General features: G+C 46.8%; 1 protein-coding gene across 3 annotated transcripts in view; it reads left to right on the top strand.

The window, feature by feature from the left end:
* The window catches only part of BMP2 (bone morphogenetic protein 2), a 109,314-nt gene that overhangs the window by 76,551 nt on the left and 14,380 nt on the right, over positions 1-18,383 (top strand). For 2 of the 3 annotated variants that reach the window (XR_010428860.1, XR_010428861.1), the window contains one exon: positions 11,911-12,555. The gene's annotated coding sequence lies outside the window, so the exon portion shown is untranslated. Of the gene's footprint in view, positions 1-11,910; positions 12,556-18,383 lie in introns of those variants that run through there. The other variant, XR_010428859.1, reaches the window with a different exon arrangement.

The raw sequence follows: 18,383 nt of genomic DNA on the forward strand, positions 1-18,383 counted from the left end.
CTCTTTGGCAGAAGAGCAATAATTTCAATGCACAACCCACCCCCACACATGCTCTGCTGGGTTACAGGCGATGGTGTTGCTTGTAGTGAAACACCCCAGCTGGGTGGGACTGCAAGGAAATGTTCTCTTCTGCACTTCTGTTTGCAACAGGGGTGACAGGATTTCAGATTACAAGCACCCGAGTGATCAACATCCAAATTATTTGTCCACACACAGTGTAGCAGGGAAAAAAAAAAAACCACCCAAGAAAACTGTGTTGTAACTTGAAATATGTATATATTTCCATGCTTGCAACTCTCCAATGATTCCCACTGATTATCTCAACATATGTTTTATTTTTCTCTAAAAAAAAAAAATAATTCAACACATTTTTGTGACACGTTAGATTGGCTAAAATAACACATATAATCCTGCTCTGAGTAAATTTAATGCCACCATTCCCACTGACTGAACTGATTCAGCATTAGAGCCCCAGTGAGGAAAAGTCCACACGACGTGTAGAAGCGTAGGACTGTAAAAGCACTCTGCACTGGGGACACACTGATCTCTTCTGGTACAGAAATAAGATTTTTCCATGACCTGGACGTACACAGATGGTCCAGTCCTGCACAGCACAGGCAAAGCTCCCACTGAATTAAGAAGAGAAAAAAACAGGTTGAAGATTTGCGATTGCAATTGAGGTCAGTGCAGCAGGATCAGTGTGGTTGGGAAATCTGTAGATGTTGCAGTTTTTCTTTGGAAAAAGTTGTGGTCCAAACATGCTGCTCAGGAAGTGTATAATTCCAGCAGCAAGGCTTGGCTCCCCTTCCAATTAGGATCTCTACAAGCACCGGACTCTCATGTTTGTGACACAGTTTTCTGCAGTGGATTATCTGCATGTCCAGCAAACAGGTTTTCCAGGTGCAAAGTGGTGCATGGAACAACACCCAGAGGGGTAACGCTCAGAAACTCATGATAACTTCATGTGGCAGGTCCTGCACCACAACAGAGCCAGGGGAGACCTGAGTCACAGTGCTCAGGGATGCTTCCCAAACACAGGGCTTTCCAGGATGAGGCACAAGTGGAGTGCCAGGTTAAGTTTATCACAGGTTTGGCCCTTCCTGCCATTCCATGGGGACACCTGACTGACGGGGGAGTGAGAACGATCCAGGACAGCAGAGAAGTGGTGGTGTTTTGTGAAACAAGGAAATGGCTTGCCAATGCTAACTGCCCCTTGGGATCTCACACTGCCGTGAGGGCTCATCCTCCGGGACCTGTACCATGGTGTGCCAAAGAGAAAATCTCTTCAGCTGGCAAGTGCAAACAGGCCATTCCAGAGGAACTGAGGTCTTGGTGCAGCTGCGAATTCCCCAAGAGGAGGGCAGCTGGGAGCAGCAGCAGGTATTGCCCACACCAAGCCAATTCGGGATGCTGAGGTCTCTTGCCATAGGGCATTAAGGACAGATTCTGTGGGGTTTTGCTGATGAACTGCAAGAATTCAGTACAGAAGGTGTGCAGCTCACCTGTAAACAGAAGTGATTCTGTACCTGGCAACCAAAGGCACTGTTGTAGCCGAGTCTTTCTACCAACCTGAGGTCCCTGTGTTTCACGGTCTGCATGGATTATGGAGAAACCACGACCAGCGGGGACAGACTGATAGTTATTAAAAATAATAAGCCGACAAATGACATATCCCTGGCTGTGGAATGAAATACTTGACACACCAGATGGGCCCTCTTATCACTGATTTCTCCAGCTTACCCACTCAATACTGATAATGTGCTCAGAGGAGTCTGTAGAGTCATGCCAATAAACACAAATGCCTAAAAACTGTCTGCAACGAGGCTTCGTGATAAGAGGTGAGAGAAGAAAGTTGTTCCTGAAGTTACAAGGAGTTAAAAGCTGTCTTTTTGGATGGTGGGTATAAAGCTCTGAAGGTTCACTACCGTGGGTCCCCTCAAGGCCTTGGGGTGGGGTCTGCCACACATCTTTGTGTGAGAGAGAAGGTTTTGTGTGTTACTTAGAACTGAGTTGCTGAAATACTCATTTGATAGTGTTCATATTAATAAACATTCCAGTAAAAAGGATGAATAGTGAGATGAGAAATTTTGCAGATGATGCAAATGTGGCCACAAAGCACTGCAGTAAAATGGCTGATGCAGTGCAGTGTCAACAGAGGCAGAGCACGTGCAGAGAACTCACCCTCGCTGTACCTCAACACAGACAAGCCCCAAAAATAACACTTAGCAAAGAGAGCTGGGAGGCCTCTGCAAATATCATTTAAAGTCCATCAGAAGAGGCAACTATCACGTTAGGAATGAGTTGGCAAAGAGACAGGAACAAATCAGAAAACATCATTACAGCACTGCTCAGTGAAACTGCAGCTCCATGCTAGTGTGTTTCCTGGCCATCAAACTCCAGAAGAGCTGAGCTGAACTGGAAAGCACAGGAAGGAAAGCATTCAGGATGAGGAGAGATGGGCAACTGCTTTAACAAAGATGGAAAAACAAGCAGATGAGGAGCCTTCAAGGTAGAAAGGGCTGACAGAAGCAGGAGGTTCAGTAAAGGCCTTTCAGATCATGACTGACACAGAAAAAATTGAATAGGAACTGGCTGTTCACTGCTTCTCCTAAGAATTAGAGGGGACCTGGTGGTGCTGTCACACAAGGAGGTTTAAACCAACAGAAGGAAGTACTTTTTCATACAAAGCATAATTAAATTGTGGAACTCATTGCCACAGGATGTTGCGGAGGCCAAAAGTTATAAATGGCTTGAGAAAGGGATCAAAAACATTTGAGGAGGATAGATCCATGGGTGGCTGTTAAAACACACTGGTCTGGAGGCAGCCTCTGCTTTGGGAAGTCCATAAACCGCGGATTGCCTGGAGCGAGGAGGGTACAGCAGGGGAGGGATTGCTGAGCCTCCTCCAGGAGTTTCCTCCTCCTGCATCGCCTCCTGGCTATGCTGGGAGATGGGATACTGGGAGGTGGGATACTGGGAGATGGGATACTGGCCCATGTGGCCTTTTGGTGTGACACCGCTCAGGTCCCACCTCTGCTGTCTTTTCTTACCTTAATTAAAATAAAACCCAACAAAAACACAGCTTAAAACAGGAGAGGGGGAAGAAACCACCCCAGCCCTCCACACACTGTTAGTAGTCAGCCTGGTAGTTGTTTTATTTTCTTTAGAGTGGACTTTGTGTTGCAAGTGGCAGGAAGCCATGAACCACAAAAATAAAATAATTCTAACCCTAGTGCTAAGTAAGGAAAACAAAGATGGCTCAGCAATTAGCAGCATTATATATGTTAGTACTAAGTAACAACAGATGTCAGGACTTGAGCCCTTTGCATTCCTCGCAATCCTTGGGAAACCAAAGCCTTTTGACGTCGCTATACATTATTGCAGTTATTTTGGGTCTGAGGGAGCAGCAAAGGCTCTGGGAGCGTTGAAATCTGTAGGTTGCTGGGGCTGGCTGGGTCTTACCTGTGCCTGCCTCCCCGTCCTGCGTTGCTGTGCTGACTGAACAGGCCGGCGTGCGCTGTAAAACCCTGCTCTGTAAAACCCGGCTCTGCAAAGACATGCGCTGGCCATGAGTCATTAGCAAGCATGCAAAGCTAATTGGCAAAATACTCATAAAAGATTTTGAAGGTGGGTTAATTACAATTCATTACACTGTAAACTGTCCCCGGGCTATTGTTAAAAAATGCAGGAGTTTCAAGGTCCAGTATTTTATGATTCATTTTGCCATGCAGTGAAAAACAGACTCTATATCAAACTACATTCATTATAGTTAAGACCACAAAATCTTTATTGGTTTTCCCAACATTCCCTCCTTGTTATATGAATTCATATGGACTGCACATTTCTAACAATTGGCAAGAAGGCATGAAATAAAATTTATTATATTTTCTTACCTTCTACTCAGTTGAAACCTTAAAAACTGCCCCTTCTAGTTGCTTTACCTCCTCCCACCTTAGTTCGAGCCGATAGGATGGGAAATTGAAAATAAACAGAGAAATGACTGGGAACAACTTTGCCACGCTGAAGATTTGGCTGTCTGATGAACCTGGATGATGCCTGTGAACACAGGGACTCCAGCTCCAAAGGGACACTGGTAATGGAATAGAAACAAAGAGTTTATCCCTTAAGTACAATAGATAATTTTTAAAAATTCAGAATGGACACATTTTTACTGTTCACTTGTATTTCAAGATGAAGGCTCTTGTTTCTAAGCCCAGGATGCACCTTCAGAGATCTGCTCAGGCAAAGGTACCACTTTACTCACAAGAGTGATACTTGTGATGCTTTTCAGGACAGGGACCTTTGTCTCCTCACAGCCAAATTCTCCAGTTTATAAAAGAAGATAACAGAGCCTTTGACTGTCTTTGCTTATGCCAGGACTGTCAAAGACTTATATTTTCTGAAAGGTCTGTGGGAGGGAGGCATTACTAGCCAGTAGCTTGGTATAATTCTCAATACTGCTGTGTTGAGAAAAATTTAATAGAGGACCCAGCTGTGACCTCTGTGGGAGCAAAGCCAAGCCCTGCTCATCAGTGCTACCTTTGTACCCTTCTCCCAGGGTGTTCCTTATCTCCTTGTGCTGGCTGGCACTTGGGCTCTCCTTTGAGGCTTCAATGGTGCCATTCAGCCAGGCTTTTTGTCCACCCCAAAATGCTGAGCTCTGTTTGCCTCTGCAAACCCAGTGGACTTTCTCCTGGTTGGCCCAGCTTGTATCTGGCTGCACCCAGTCCTCTCATATATGTCTCATAGAACTGAGGTTGGCATTTCCAGCTCAGCTGAGCTAATTTTGGGGTTAAACAGGTTGGCTCTAAATACACCATAATTGCAAAGTGAATGATGGAAGTAGCCAGGAACTCTCCCCCATGAAAAATGTTGATGGCATGGATGGATTTGGTTCCTTCACTTAATATTTTACTTTTTGATTTTTTTGAGGTGATGGGGAGAAGAAATCTCTCACTCAGGCAATCACTGAATTACTGGTCTTAGTTTTTTCTTATTGAAACCTCTACATCTCTCAGTGGAAGTGGACATTTTTGGAGGCAAAAATTTTCATTCAACTGAAAAATGCCTTCTCCATTACAAAAGAATATTAACAGCAAAACCCAACCCAAACCCTTCTAGCTTGGAACTGGTCACGTGGGAATGTCAGTTTGTTCTGGTGAGACTCGGCAATGGATTTATTGAAGTGTGTGATGTTTTTGTTTGCATTAGCACAGTATGAAGTGATAAATACCTTGGATTGGTTCTGTTGTCTGAGCTTTTCCCTGGGAAACTGGATTTTTTTTAAATGACAGTGCCAGAACTGCCATATTTACTGAGACCAAGACTGTGTCTAGCTTGACAGGCTGATCCCTCCCAAATGATGTGACTGGAAGCTGTGACATCAGGAATGAAGCTCGAGGGGTCACCTGTGCCATATGATTTACAAGGGGGGCATTTTCCTACCTGGACATCCACTGTATGGGATGTGCCCCTGGCTTCCCCTCCTTGCTCTCCCAATTGCACTGATGGGGACCAAGAACTGGGCAAATCCCAGCAGGAGTCCATAGCCCAGTGGCGAGAGCTCGGTTGGGTTTTAATTTGCTATTTGGGAGCAAAGACTTTGGAAATCAGAGTTCAGTGACAGTGATATTTATGGGTACTCTGACTAATCTCTGCTCCTGGGACCTAACAACTATATCCAAAAACATTAGCAAATACTTCTTTTGTCTTGTTTTGTTTGGGTAAGAATTATAACTGCTCCTGTTGCCATCTCACCTGGAACAAGCACATGAAGCAACTTCATCAGCTTCACTTCGTGACATTTAGCAACGTCAGTGCTGTTATTGCACAGTGACTGAAATGGAAACAAAGGAGGAAAAAATGAGTGACCAGAATTTTCCAAACTCTCACAAAATATTTGTTCCTAGTGGTGGAGATATTTTGCAAGTGGCAGGTGTCAGTATCGAGTACTGAATTCTTCATTGTCCCTTCGGTCTCGTTATAAACACGGTATTTGTTTTTAAACTAGACTGACCTTTTTCATCACTCCTTTTTAGGGTCATTCCTCTGTAAGGCACACAGATGCTGAATTTGGACAGGACCTCTTAGCCACAATATAATATATAATATAGTATATAATATATAATATATGAAGCTCCAAAATTTCAGAGACTCCATTAAGAACATTGTGCAAAAATTGGGATTTTTGCCATTGGCTCGATGGGCTCTAAAATTATACCCTTGCTGCTCCTTGGAATTCATCTTTGATTTGGAAATCATCTTGACAAGTGCTGTGATCCATTGCTCTCCAAGGAGATTCCTGCTACTTCATCGTTTCAACGAGGCTGTAAATAACAGAAGAGCCTTACTCATCAAGTGCTCCTCTGGTCCCAGCTCAACTCAGAGTAGTCAGGAATGGGCAACAGCAAAATGTTAATCAAATTCCTTCAAATCTCAAAAGAAATGTTGAGTAGAGCTTCTCCAGGACTGCAGAAAACTCTCCATGGGAAACTGTCAACATTTCTATTTAACATATTGTGTCAACATTTGGCATCTGTGAATCAGCTGGTGAAGTGTTTGGAAAAACCAAGAAAAGACAATGTTTTGGATGTTAGGAATATACAGCTATGTGAGTTAATACACATGAAATGTATCCATCTTTCTATCTAAAACAGACACACTACCTATATATAAAGTTTTCCTCAGCAACTATGCATGTGTGCATATGTGATATTTATATACAACAGGAAAATGTTCAGTCAGCTCCAGCTTTGAGCCACCTTGAGAGCAGATTTGTTTTCTGCTTGGCTGTTTAACAAGGCCCATTTTGACCAGTGGCCTCTCCTAGCCAGGAGCTGGACACCCCAAAAGCCACTCTGGGACATTCAGGGTTGGCCATCGCTGTTGGTGCTTCCAGAGTCACTGCCATTGCTAAAGGCCTCTGGACACCTTTGGGCAGGTGCTTGGAGAAAAAGCTTTCCCCCCCTGGCAATCTGGGGCAAAAATCCCATTGCCTTCAGAGAACCTGGATTTCACTCCCAGTCCTTGGAAGACTTTTACAGATGAAGGTAACCTGGAGCCCTGAAATGAATTCAGGTGCCCTGTGTGACCTGGACAAGGTGCTCCTTGCCTTCACTTCCCATCTGGAAGATGGAGCGGTAGCACTCGATTTGCGCCTCATGTTTATTTAAAAGGTGAACTCCTCCAGGCAGGGCAATCCCTCACAACGTGTCAGTGCAATGTCTACTGCAAGGTCCTTGTCTCCTTGTCTCAGCTCAACCTCTCATACTACACGAAGGCAAACAGTAGGACTTGGCAGGCTGCAGATTTCCAGCTAGAAATCTAACACCAAATAGTTCTCATTCTCTCCTGCTATTGGCACTTGGCCCCATTCATGATGATTTTGGTTTGGTGGTTTTTTTTTTAAGAAGGTACAAGACCAAATCCTGAGGGCACTCTCTCTATCTCCAATTCCTGTGACAATTGGTATTACACTCACAGTCTGCCCCAAAAGTGTCCCATGGTTTTCCATTCTGATTTTAAAACAGCAGAAAGCAAGACAGCATGACCTCTCTCTGGTCCTGGAGCTGCAGCTGTAATCAGAAGCTGTGTGATGAAGTTCAGCTGGAAGAGCAAAGGAGAGGAGAAAAAAACAAAACACAAACCAAAACAAGGGAATGCCATCAAAGTCTTTCAAAGTCAGAAATTCATTTTACCTTTGTCAATGGCTGTGGTTTTCAAGGATAAAGATCAAAGTGCTGACCGTGGGCAGAGCTATGACAAAGCTGAGATCAGTCTGTTGAACCCTAACATTAGTGCTACAGTTAGACTGTGTCTAGACGAGCTCAGGTTTGGCAAACACGGCAGTGGAGCGCTTGCATCAGAGCTGCAGCAAGCAGAGTGAGGCATCCAAATTGCAGAGGGGAGGGAGCAATCAGACTCCAGCAGAGTGAAACTGGAAAAAAGGATGTTTAGGAAAAAAATCCAACCCCATAAAAAACCCACTCCCAGAAAAGACAGCTGAGAAGATCCATCCCTCCCTCCTCACTCCTGTTTTTTGTATTGTGATTAATGTACACAGAAAACTGAGATAACTGGGGGAAAGTAATGCCAAATTCTTATCAATACAGATGAGCTGGCTTCATATTCCTCTAACCCTTTCATGTGGAAATGAGACTGCATCTGATGAGGCCAAGCCCATGTTTGAAATAGCTCAGCTGGGATGTGCTCCTGGTGAGGGTTCAGGTGCCTGTGCAGAGAATCCCTCCAGCTGGACCCTTCCTGAGGGCACAGAGAGCCTTCAGCTTCCTGCCTTTCCCTCTTCCTCCTGGGGAGGACAGAAAATAAATCCACGCTGGGCCTGAGCTGCCCCTGCACAAGGGGCAAGGTGGGTTTGGCTGCTGAGGGGCCCTGGCCTGCAGGGTCCCCACCTTTCCCTACATTCTCTTGCATGGACCATTAAAAATATGGGTACAGGGATGAACTCTAAGAAACTGTGGCTGCTGGACAGCCCCCAGCACCAGAGCATCTCAAAGCTCCCCAGAGCCTTCAAACCAACCCTTCCTCATCACAGCTCCATTGGCTTCCTCCAGGCAGGGCAAGTTCAAAAGAAGCTGCAGACTGACGTGGGCAAACATGATCCCCAAGGGATGACGACAAAGGGTTTCAGCTGTGCCTCACTTAGGGGAATGAGCTGCCCATTGTCAGGAATATGGTGGAGGACTTGCTGGAAACAATTAGCCAAGGGACTGGTCATACACTATTCTCAGCTCTGCTCCTGACTCACCTGCATGGCCTCAGGGGATTTACTTGCATATTTGTGCCTCAATTTACCCTTGGTAATGGCAGAGATAGTAACAGTCTCATGGAGTGGTGTGAGAATTAGTTAATTAATATTTGGAAAGCACTTTGTGCCTTGACGTCTTTGTGCCTTTGTTTACCCATCAGGAATATCAGAGATAATAACTGTCTCATGGAGAGGTACAAGGATTAATTAATTATTTGAAAAGCAGTTTGAGATCCTTGGATGAAAGATCCTGTGTGAGTAAAACATATCATTAAAAACATCTCCCGGTCCTCTGTGAAGTTAAAATAAAGCTGGAGCTTCTTAGTCATTCAAATAATTAAACCATAAATACTGTTTATTTTAATCTTCCCTTTAAAAAAATAATCTAATCTAGGCAGTGATACCGGCCAAAGAATGAAAAATGTTTCAAATTCAGGAGACCTATCAATTTGAAGAGCTTGATTCTTAATTGCTTTTTGATGTCTATCAATGGAAAGTGAGAGCAGTTGTATTTACAAATGCCTGCAAAAGCACGGGGCAGCTGGGAGGACGCCCACAGCTCCTCTGCAGGGTTTCAGCCTGCACATTCTCATGGACACAGCAGCTGTAGCTGCACAGGGTTTCTCACACTGTCCTATTTGACTTGCTAAGCAACAGGGAGGTGCAGAATAGCCCATCTTACAGGCATCCCAAGGCCAGCTTTCCCCAAAAACATGGGTACATTGAAGTGGGGCTGAAAGAGCAACTTCTTCTTCCAGGAATGGTGGCAAAGGGACAATCTGACCAGGCAAAGGCACCGGTCACCAGCAGAAGAATTGATGGAGTCTCTATTTAAGATCATCTTTTATTCAGAGGGGTACATCCCAAATATGGGAAGTCCCACTTCTCTGGGGACTTAGTGTATATTGGGGCATAAAATATACACAGTTGGCCCATGTATCTTTCTTTCTCTCTAGTTTTTGTTTTACAAAGTCCATATGTGACCCAGAGACTTGCAGAATCGAGGTCTCAGTTTTTAACTACTGCTGGGAACCTGCTGTGCTGGTCACCCCCGCCACCACCTTCCCCCTTGTCTCAGCCTTTTTGTGGCCTCCTACTCCTCTCTGGCCTGAAAGATTTTTCAGCCATGGCCGAGTAGCCTGTGTGGGAATGTGGGGCGGAAGAAAGGATGTAATTGCCTTCCCGAGTTCCAGTGCTTTCATTAGTTAAATGTCCTCCTGTCTTTCCATGCTAGTCCAGCTTCTGAATTTTCATCAGACCAGAAGAGGCCTTTAGGGCCATTTGAAAGTAACCATCAGATAAAAGCCATTGTCATCCTCCTTATGCGGCAGGCAAGGAAGCAGACACAGGGAGACTGGTCACACAGGAAGGAGAGGAGGGACCTGGTGACTCAGAGCTTTGATTCCCAGCTGGGAGCTTGAGACGCCACTCCAGCCAAGCATAAAAGCACATGGTTATCTCTCCACTCATGAATAATCCCATTGATTTAAGTCATAAACTTCAGCATGGAGGCCTTAACCATCTGTCTATGCTCACCAAGAGCAGATAAACAGGAGTACAGGTCTGGATGGACACAAGATACTCCTCTGGACATAAAGGAATAGCAGCAAATGGTAGTTTCCCTGGTTTCTAAGGGAAGCAGCAATGGGGATGGAAAGGTGGCTTGGTCCTCAAGATGAGGGGTCACTCAGGGATGACAGAGCTCCTGTGCCCTCTCCCAGCAGCTCTCTCCATGCTGGATGTGAGTGGGCTCAGCCACCTCCCTCAGGATCATCCCATTGGATGCACGCGTGGGGCTGCTTAGCTGGCTGCAGACGCTGACCTTTGGCGGTGATTCTCCAGAGCACAATGCCCAGCCAATGTGATCCCTGTCTCCAGGCTCTGCTGAAGGGGATCCAGGTTCCCCTGGGAGGTGAATGGGCCATTTGCATATATGATGACATCTACTGTTCTCTCTCAACTGGGATTTACTGAGTTCTTTATCCCTTTGCACACACTGAATTGGGAAACGACCTGGTTGTGAAGCAGAGACTTCCTTCAAAACTCTGAAACCCAGTTCAGGGTACAGTTCACTCCCCCATGGCTGCCTCTAACCTGACCTCTCTAGCACAGGGCTAAGAGATCAAGGGAAATGAGAAGGAAGCCACATTCCTGTTACTGATGGGAGAACAAGTGAAGCACCTAAATTATATATGGTGTGCCTTCCAGATGGTTGGAGCGTTGATCCCTTCTATTATGCAAAGTAACAGTTCCATAGACACAGCAGAGGGGACTGGAGATACCAGAGCATTTGGGAAGCATAGCTGACTAAAAAGAGTGTTTGGTGACATAGGATTTTATCTGAGTGTCTGTTATTCCACCTCTCCCCAGAAGGAAAGGGTATCAGCTCAGGGAGGGAGCAGAAAGGTAGTGAACCCAATTGGAATTAGGTAATTCTGTTAGCAATTTATAAGGGCAGGGTTTAGGTTTTGCAGACTGGGACAGGAGGTGGTGGTTTAAAAAAATGTTCAATAAACCTGGGTAAAGCCCATTTTACTTCTCACTTGCGAGAAGCTCTCGGTTTGGTCCTTTGCAGCTGCGGCTGCTGCCTCGTGATCTCTCAGCTGGAGATGTGTGAGCTAAAGGGACCCGATCCCCATTGCCTAATATGTCCAAATATTCTTCCTGGTCTGCATCCATCTGCTGCCTCATGTCATTCTGGCATGTCGACATGGAAACTGAAGGTGTGAAAGGAAAGCTCCTTCTGCTGCCTTTAGCTCCCGACAGTTCAGATATGGGTGCAATGCTGCCCCGGCACCGTGTGAGGCTGGAGCAGTGCTGCACCACATTGCTGGGGCTGGCGCTTCCAGGGGGGCTCCAGGGTATAAAAATAGGCCAGGCTTCCCTTGTGGCTTCTTGATAACTGAAATTCAACTGATTAAGTCTCGGATTAGGAAGGGTGGCCCTTGTTCTCACTCAGAGCTGGGGTATCAGCTCCTGGGCTGGTTTCTGAACCAGCTTCCTCTGGCAGAAGTAGTTCTTTAAGAATCAGTGGCCAATACTGAATCCAACTCATCCACTTGCACTTGGTTGCAGGTTCCCCTAGCAAAGGTGCTGGAGCTTATAATTTGTATTTAATTTTCCTCTCTTTCATTTTTCCCTAGGAATGCAAGGGGGAACAAAACCAGGAAAGGATAGAAGGGATGGAGGAGCCCTGCTCCAGCCTGGCACACTGCTCAGGGACTTGGCAGTCTGACTCCTGATCCAAGCCCTTCCTTTAGACTGCTGCCTGACCTAAGGTAAAGTGCACTATTGCTCAAATACAGTTACATACACCATTCTTCCTACAGCATTTACAGACCAACAGGTGGGAGGCATCCCCCTGGAGCCAGGCACTTGTAATACTCTTTACTAAGGTATCTGCTCCCAAATTCAATGCATGGGAAAACCAAGGGTTTCACAACAAAGTGTGGAAAACCCCCAATAAATATCGGCTCCAACGCTCCCTTTCAGGCCACACCCCAAGAGCAAGTGAGACTATAATGGACAAATCCTCCTCTGGCAGCAGGCCAGAGCCGGAGCACCCTTTGCCCAGTCCCAACCAACTTCCCACCATGCAAAATCACTGCGGGAACAGGCTGGCACGGCCCAGACAATCCATGGCACTGCACCTTTGCTCATGACAGCAACACCAGCCAACTCACAGCGTCTCAGTGTCTGGCCAAAGCGGGTGGCAGACAGCTGTCTGAAGCTGGGACCTGGGAAAATGGGGATAACATCAGGAAAAAACAAAAACATCTTACGTACCTACTGCTCCCATCTCATCCCACTCTGGGGAGATGCCTCCTTGCTGTGCTCTGAGTCAGCTCCTGGTCTTGTGGTCCTTCAGCTCTCCGTGGAGCTGCTCCGTGCTCGCGGGCTTGGGGCTGTTGGCACGTCCCGTCCTACCTGCTGTGTGTGAGGACTTTGCAGCCAGCGCTGGGAACCAGTGGCTTGGCTATTTCCACCCTGTTTCTGCTGGTTTGGCCCACCTGTGTGTGTGTGAACACAGCAGCAGCCTCCCCCGTGGGTCAGCAGGTCAGGATGGAGCAACAGCACCTACCTGGGAGTATTCTCTGGCTCCTTTGAAAAATCTCCCCAGATTTCCATTGGATCTTAGGTTACCACAAAGTATCTGCCTGGATCTGGGCTTTGATTCTCCACTCTGTAGCTTTATCCCAGGCTGGCTGGGGCAGTGCCTTTCCCTCAGAGACCACAACTGACAGCTCTCCTCTCAGGGAGAGGGAGGGATGGGGCAGTGGTTGCGTTTTGAGGGTGGGGAGAGGGAAAGGCTGTTTGAGGCCACTGTTTGCATGGGGCAGCTGCAGGAGTGGCGAGGATGATCAGCAATCATCTTCTTTCTCCTTCCCTGGGTGGCTAACTCCATCTGGGGGACCACACTGCTGGCTCTTCCACTGCCTCCCTCCCCAGATCCCACATTCCTGGCTCTCCCTATGCCGCTGTGCCACCCCAGCTCTCCACCAACCCCTCTACTGCTCCCCAGGTGAGTCCCTTCAGCTGTGGTGTGGCAAAATTCAGTTTTGTCCACATGGATGAGAAGTGTGGGCTCTTCATACAAATACCGTCCTGCCTGCAGGGAGCAGGGTGGGAGCTAGACCACACTGGGGCCTCTCATTTCCTGCAAAGGCAAGTTTGCAAGGCACTCGTGGGGAGCACCAGGCAGCTGAGGGACAGCGAAGGGCAGGGCCAGCTCCTCAGTGAGGGAAAAGTGGGTTAGATCAACAGTTACCCAGGTTTCCAGCAGCTGTGGGGCTGGCCAGGGGACACTGAGGTAGGCTTGTCATGCTGCATGGATGGCTCACCTCCTCAGCAGCTGTAAGGCACGCGGGTGGCCGAGCTCCACCAGGACAGGCGTCATCTGCCCCACCGGCTCTGCTGCTGCAAGTGGCTTCATCTCTGCAGAGGAAACACACACAGAGAAGCTGGAACTGCCAAGTGGGAATTCAGTTTGTATTCACACCCAGAGCTGGCCAAAGGAGGAGAAAACATCCGTCTCAGAAGGGTTTTCAAGATTTGGCTTCATGTTTCGGTATGTTCAAACACAATCTGTCTACTCCCATCAGGAAAAACAAGAGGAAGAAAAAACAGCCCAGTCTTTAGAAGTCAGGGCTGCCATGGCTAAAAAGTACATGAAGCACATGGCTAAAATTAGGTTAGTCTGAACCCATGATATGAACACAAACCCACACCCCCTAACTGGATACTAGGGGGTTCCTTTCTCTCTTGTTGTGCTAAGAAATTCCGGGTAGAATATCAGGAAGTAAAATGCAAAAAAACCCCACTTAAAAGTAATAATAATCCTCCTTCCAAAATTAAAGCTCAGCTGTGGAGCTTCCACGTTCCTCAGCCATGTATGTTTTGTGTTTGAGAAAATTCCTGGTAGGGTGTAAAGATTTTACCTATCTGAGCTTTGCATGGTTTCATTATTAGTAGGCCACAAATGAATGGAGTGGATGATGCAAAAATGAGTGCCAATAAAATATTTACACCAATTCTTCATTCTGTGTGAAACAGCTTTTATATATATGTATATACGTAATACTATAAATAATAGAAATTATGCTCGTATTTTATAGCAGGGATGTAAACGCTGGTCCCAACAGCAGTGGCAAATGAACCACTCACATTTTCTGATTGCATAATTTGCCTAGAGGATGAATACATAATTACACTATAATTAAGTATAATAAACAGAGAAAATGATTTGAGAAGGAAAAATTATCACAGCCTCAACCACATCAGCCAGAAGCTCTCTTCTAATTAAGTTATTTTATTAAACAAAATGTTTTTAAGGTGGGTCCCCTTTGAAAATGTACATTATAGCCCATGTAATGCAATTTACTTTATAAGTAAAACACGGCTTGTGTACGGACACACCGTATCTGATGGGCCCCATGAAATACACAGCCACTGGGTCCAGCCCAGCCAGGTGCTGAGTCCCTCACACCCCGGTCTAAGGAGCAGACCCCAAGTGCTGCTCTGGGAAACTGCAGCCTTTTATTTGCATCACTTTTATTTGCATCTATTGCTTGGTTGGGTTTTTCTCCTGATTTAAAGGGAGAAATGCTAGCAGGGAATTCTGATGTTGTCATCCTGTCATGAAACAGTGGAGGCCAAGGACAAGAAAAGAAGTAGCTCAAGCTGGCCCAAACAGCTCATGCTGTTTGGAGTTGAGTCTCAAATGGTGTTTTATTCCCTCTCCAATGCTTTACCCTCACTGATCCTGCTCAGTGCTTGACAAGAAGAGAAGGTGGAGCTGTCTTTTTTGTTACTGCAGCTGAAGAAATCCAAAATAGTGGTTCCTGATCTGAAGGACTCAGGAGGATCACCTAATCTGCTCCCTTACACAGCAAAGGCCATCAGACACCCTCCAGCTCATTCCTCTTGGAACTACAGCTTATTTTTCTAAACACCTGCCCCCAGCCAGCTGGGGACTTCAGGAGTTATGAGAGGAGCCTTGGAGCATTGCTCTGCAGTCAGACATGGCTCCTGTTTCATTCCCCACTATCACAGAAAGGAAAAAATGTTCACCCTCAAGTTTCAGCCATAAGATTTCTGGATACATCTGCCTCATTTCCACATTTCTCTTCCTCTTGTGAGTACTTGGAGATTGCGATCAAGTCTCTCTTCAGACCTCTCTCCTGTAAGCTCCTTGCTGCCTGATACCGATCTCTGCTAATTTCCTGGCTCTTCAAGGCTCCCACAGCCTTGCAATGTTCTTTGGGAAGATCTCTGTGCATCAGTGACCTGATTTCTTAACTATTCACTCCCTTATTCAGTTCCCAAGTCACTTCTAAAGGTTTACTTGCAGTGATTTAGATTTTCTTTCAGGTCATTGTAAGAAAGAGCACAACCTCAGTAACATCCCTTTGGTACCTGCTAGGGATGAATCTCAGAATGGACTTAGGAGGAGAAAACATCCCTGGCCAGTGCCAGGTTGGATGGGGCCCTGAGCAACCTGACCTAGTGGGTGGCATCCCTGCCCATGGCAGGGTGGGTTGGAACTAGATGATCTTTAAGGTCCCTTCCAGCCCAAACCATTCCATGATTCTATGATTCTCAAGACAATCCAGGGAAAGAAGAGGCTGTGTCCTAAACTATCAGTTGTCCACAGCAGCACAAGGTCCTCGAATTCAAACTGGTGTGCACTGTGTTGTGGGAACACCTCTGAATGCCCAGTGACCATGTCTTTCCCTAGCACTGCCTACTGCTTTCCAGGGCACCAGAAAGAGCGTGGTGGTCCAGAGGAATCTTGTTTATACAGTTTTCCACTCTTAAATATCTGCAGGCCTCTGAACCGCGGAGTGTGGTAGGTTATTGATGGATTATGATGTGTGTGGCGACTGCTCGCAGGCTGCCCCAGGGTCTGTACACTCCTCACTGCAGCTTCTCTCCTCATCTCCTGCATTCCCAGTGGAATGGTGACCTGATTTCAACGAGGAGCTGCCATGACAAATCACGTGGCAGTCACAGACGTTGCAAACTCAAGCCAAAGACTCATTCTCAAACGCTTGGCAAATGCCAGACCACAGAAACTCAATGTGTCGTAAGATTCCACTTGGTCCCATAATGATGGGTGGGAAAAAGGAGGAGGATTATCCGTAGACCTCAAAGTGTTTTACAAAGGAAGACAAATGCTGCTATTCCCATTTATTGGATAGGGCAACGGCAAGTTGAGACCTGCACAAAGTCACCCAATTAATCAGCCAGAAAACTGCCACTGAAACCCATATTCTGGTCTAAACAGGTTCCCAGACTGCCCTCATCTCTGTAATATCTGAGTACCCTCCAGTAGTGCATCAGGAGAATTTGGGCATGTCTACACTGGCCGACAAACAGCTGCCTGTCACTCCAGCCCCCTTCTCAGCCAACTGGACAAAAGCCATCTCCAGGTGGAAGGTGTGTAGCCATGTTCACACCATCCTGAGCCCAGGTGTAGGAACCCCACCACAAGCTGGGCTGAAAGCTCAACCCACCACCCCTCTAACTCAACCCTGTGGCTTTCAGGGTGTAGCTTGGTCACAGGGCACGGACAAAGCAGATGTGAGACTGTCTCTGAGAGCAGAGAGACCTTTTTTGTTCTAAATCCAGTTTTATCACCTGTAGTGCCCCTGAGAGTATTTTCCTTATGCTTTAGTTCTCATTGAGGCATGGAGACAGAGCAGAAAAAATGTGTTGGTTATCTGGTTACAGCCTTATGGATCCCCGGAGGAGAGATCTGGAAGATGATGCTTTAACAGGGATATTTGGATACACCACCAAAAAAAAAAAAAAAAAAGAAAATATACGTAGGAAGTCAGGAAAAAGGAAAAGAGAAGGAGGGCATCTCTAAACTCAAGACCTATTTGTCATGAGCAAGAGTACTAAAAAATGGGTAAGTTAATGACCTGAAGGCAGACTAGCTGTTATTACAGGGCACTGTACTGGCAAAGCTCCTATACGTCACAACAATCATTCTCTCCAGACTTCTCTTCCCTTCCAAGGCATGAGGAAACACCAGTGCATTTAGCCTCAATTCCCTGGCAGGCAGCATCACTTCCTTGTGGGAGCTGACACAGCCATGGGAAGGCCGTCCTTTGTAGCAGCTACAGAAGCCCTGTGTGACCCAGCCAGTCTGACGTAGAGCTGGAGAGATGAGTCCTGCTCCAAGGAAGCCAAAAATCCCCAGGTACCCTGAGACCTCGTCCTGGACTACTCATGCTCCCAGGTTTAGAAATCCTTTGAGGGTTGCTAAGTTCGCACGAACCACTCCCAGCTCTGGAAGTCCAGCTCTGCTCACTCTGACTTTGTTTTCCTCCCCGGGCGCCCACTTCCAACGGGCCATCAGGCAAGGTGGGCTTTGATCCGGAGCAGCACAGCCCCTGTTTGTGGATCTGAATCCCTGCTGGCGGGGATCCAGTGGCTTCCCCAGCTCACCCTGCTTCGCCTGGGGAAAGCAGGGCAGCGTGTGGGCGGCTGGTTCTTCACAGCTCTGCATTTGTTGGACCTCAGCGCAGAGCCCCGAGCGAACGCACCGTTCATGCATATGCACGAGGGCACAGACGCTGCTGGAAAACGGACCTGCTTGACTTGGCCACGATCATCCAGGAAGTTTGTGGCAGAGCTGCAAATAAAATCCAGACATTTTGCCTTTTGGGGCTGTCTCTTCACAACAACGCTGCTCTTCCTCTGGGCATCTGGGCTTGTTGTCTTATCGCTGCTCAGCGTGTCTCCTTAAAGGGGAAGCGCGCCAGGAAAGCCACGCTTTAATTCTTTAGAGAAAATGACACCACCTACATAGGAAAACCCCATAGATCTTTGCAATTATTGCCATGCATGGATAGCTTTCCCTCCCTTTGTGATCTTTACCACTTCCTCACCATATGGAAGAGGCCTGATCCTGATGAAAATAGTCATGGTTCCAGAAACGCCACTCAGACGATGTTGATTTACCTCCACAAAGGATGTGGCCCGATGCTTTTGGCCAGACTTTTCTGCAAGCAGCCAGTCACATCTCTGTCTCCTCCACCCAGAAAGCTGGGGGAAGTCATGCAACAATAACTTTGCTCAACTTCACCTGGCCCACCCAGGGAACAGC

The sequence above is a fragment of the Pseudopipra pipra genome, chromosome 3, assembly GCF_036250125.1.
Source record: "Pseudopipra pipra isolate bDixPip1 chromosome 3, bDixPip1.hap1, whole genome shotgun sequence".
Lineage (NCBI taxonomy): Eukaryota > Metazoa > Chordata > Aves > Passeriformes > Pipridae > Pseudopipra > Pseudopipra pipra.